The sequence below is a fragment of the Coregonus lavaretus genome (assembly GCF_964263955.1).
Source record: "Coregonus lavaretus genome assembly, chromosome: 5".
Classification (NCBI taxonomy): domain Eukaryota; kingdom Metazoa; phylum Chordata; class Actinopteri; order Salmoniformes; family Salmonidae; genus Coregonus; species Coregonus lavaretus.
In genome coordinates, this window is record NC_139992.1 from 30604921 (window position 1) to 30608521 (window position 3601).

Here is a 3601-nt window from a genome sequence, read left to right on the forward strand (position 1 = left end):
GGCGCGTGTATGTACCCACCAGTGTCCGTGACCGCCTGGTGATCTGGGCGCACACCACCCTTACGGCAGGGCACTCTGGTATTACGCGCACCCTGCATTCTCTAGCCCAAAAATACTGATGGCCCACCTTGGCTTCTGATGTCTCCCACTATGTCAACTCCTGTTCCATATGTGCCCAAACGAAGACACCTCGGAACGCCCCGGCATGCAAACTAGTTCCTCTCCCAGTGCCTCAGCGACCTTGGTCACACCTGTCCATAGACTTTGTCACCGACCTTCCACATTCTGATGGCTTCACCACAGTCATGGTGGTCGTAGATCGGTTCTCCAAATCATGCAGTTTTTTGCCATTAACTGGTCTTCCTTCTGCTCTCCAGGTCGCTGAGGTCCTGTTCCAACAGGTCTTCCGGCATCATGGACTTCCGGAGGACATCGTCTCGGACCATGGCCCCCAATTCACCTCCTGAGTATGGAAGGCTTTCCTGGAGAAAATTGGGGCCACGGCCAGCCTCTCTTCCGAGTGTAGGCCTCAGTCAAATGGGCAGCTGGATCACATGAACCAGGAGCTGGGGAGGTTTCTTCGTTGCCACTGTCAGGACCGGCAGGGTGAGTTGGCCCAGAACTCCCTTGTTCACTCCTCCACGGGGCTCACTCCCTTCCAGTGCGTCCTGGGGTACCAGCCGGCCCTGGCCCATTGGACACCCAGCCAGACCAATGCGCCCGCTGTCCGCCACCGCAGTGAGGCCCCTGTATTCCAGCCTGTGGATCGTGTCTGGCTGTCCACAAAAAAACCTCCCTCTCCGCCTGCCCTGCAAGAAACTGAGCCCCCGGTTTATGGGGCCGTTTAAGGTCCTCCGGCAGATAAATGAGGTATCACTACCGTGTCTCACCCACTTTTCATGTGTCTCTCCTCAGGCCGGTGGTTCCTGGTACTCTGGCGGATGCCCCCAGTTTACGCCTCCTCCAACCCTGGACATTGACGGGAGTCCGGAATATGTAGTGAGGGACCTGCTGGACTCCAGGTTCTGTGGGGCACGGCTCCATTACCTGGTGGACTGGGAGGGGTATGGTCCTGAGGAGAGGAGCTGGGTTCCGGCTGGGGACGTTCTGGACCCCAACCTAATTCGGGACTTCCACCGTCGCCGCCCTGACCGGCCCGCTCCTCATCCTCGGGGTTGTCCTCCTGGCTGGCGAAGTCCAGGGGGGGGGGGGGTACCGGTCACCGGTCGGAGCGCACCACCTCGGCAACACTGGAATGGAAACCCAACGCACCCTAATCACCTCCAGTGTACCCGCACCTCATCATCTCATCACCACCCCTATTTAGCCCTGGACTCTTCTGTATGATGTTGTGTGTGTAATTGTTAAGCGTCGTGTCATTTACTCTCTCTTTGTTATTCTCTTTCTCATTGTTAAGTAAACCTTGACCTTGTTAATTCCTGCGTCTGCGTCCTGACTCTTCGTATCCTCAGTACTCGTCACAGCTCCAGAGCGCTCAGGACCTCAGACTGGGGCGAAGGTTCACCTTCCAACAGGAGAACGACCCCAACCTGATAGAGCTTGAGAGGATCTACCGAGAAGAATGTGAGAAACTCCCCAAATATAGGTGTGCAAAGTTTGTAGCGTCATACCCAAGATGAATCGAGGCTGTAATCGCTGCCAAAGGTACTTAAACAAAGTACAGAGTAAAGGGTCTGAATACTTATGTACATTGCTTTGTCATTATGGGGTGTTGTGTGTAGGTTGATGAGGGAAAAAAACAATTTCATCCATTTTAGAATAAGGCTGTAATGTAACAAAATGTGGAAAAAGTCAAGGGGTCTGAATACTTTCCGAATGCACTGTATAGTCCAGTGAGTCTGCGTATAGGGTCAGTGCAGTATAGGGTCATTGTGTACCATTAATTCAGTATTTAGCAGTCTGGCTATTTAGCAGTCTTATGGCTTGGAGGTAGAAGATGTCTCAGAGCCTGTTGGTCCGAGAGCCGATGATCCGGTACCGTTTGCTGGACGGTAGCAGAGTGAACAGTCTATGGATTGGGTGGCTGGAATCTTTGGCAATTTGTTGGGCCTTCCTCTGACACTGCCTGATATAGAGGTCCTGGATGGCAGGGAGCTTGGCTCCAGTGATGTACTGGGCTGTCCGCACCACTCTATGGAGCGCTTTGCGGTGAAGGGAGGTGCAGCTGTATAACTTTTTGAGGATCCAAGGGCCCATGCCAAATATTTTCAGTCTCCTACCATGCCCGCTTCACGACTGCAGGTGTGTGTTGACCATGCTAAGTCCTTAGTGATGTGGACACCAAGGAACTTGAAGCTCTCGACACGCTCCACAACAGACCTGTCGATGTGGATGGGGGTGTGCTCTCCCCTCTTTCTCCTATAGTCCACGATCAGCTCCTTGATGTTGAGGGAGAGGGTGTTGACCTGGCACCACACTGCTAAGTCTCTGACCTCCTCCCTGTAGGCTGACTCATCGACAGCGTGTTGTCAGAAAACTTGATGATGGTGTTGGAGTCGTGCGTGGACACGCAGTCGTGGGTGAACAGGGAGTACAGGAGGGGACTAAGAACACACCCCTGAGGGGCTAATGTGTTGAGGGTCACCATGGCGGAAGTGTTGTTGCCTACCCTCACCACCTGGGTCCGGCCCCTCAAGAAGTCCAGGATCCAGCTGCAGAGGGAGGGGTTCAGGGTCCCTAGCTTGGAGGGGACTATGATGTTGAACGCTGAGCTGTAGTCTATGAACAGCATTGCGTTCCTTGCTGCTGACGGTAGTTACTGGTGGAAGCTTGTGGTCGACTGGATAATGAGGATAAAGATGATTATCTATAATTATCATATGTCATTAAATTTTTGAAGAGGGTAACGGAAGAGAAGGAGATAGAAGAGGGGAGAGGCCTCAAGAGACCACCTCTGTAGGGACATCTGAGTCATCCCTCCTTCTCTCCATCTCTTCTTCTCTCCAGCTCTCCTGTCACAGAGCTCAGAACTGGTCTATGATGATGGCAACACAGACAGATGAGATGAGAGGATAGAACAGAATGTCCACATGAGAGTTTGTCCAGTCAGTCCGACAGCCCTTCAGCTGCTGTGATTTCCCAAGAGGGATGGGGGACGGGCGTGCATGGATATTGCAAGGTAGGGTCTGAGAGAGAGGGATGTCACTGTCTCACTGTCTCAACACAGTCTTGAAGATAACCTTCCCTGAGTTCAGAAGACTTGCCTTAGCTCCCCAAGCACTGATGCCCAGCATTGAGCTCGGCGGGCTAGCAGTGGACTAACACTCTTGTGGGGCACAAACCCACTCCCACTGCAAACGCAATCTGCCTAACCCATATCATCCCTAAAGGCAAAGATCTCAAAACTGAATCCCTCATAAACAGGGACATTAGAGACAACTTCAGTATTTTGCAGAGCTTGTTATTCACTCCAGTTTATGCAAAGAAGGAAATCAATTCAAAACATATTTTGAAATGCCTTAATACTAAAATGTCTTCATGCTATTTGAGTAGGGAAAAGAGCTCAGGGACGGATGCAAACAAGAAAAGTCTTAAGCAAATTATGTTTGGATTTGGATCAAATTGGATAAAAAATGTGAAC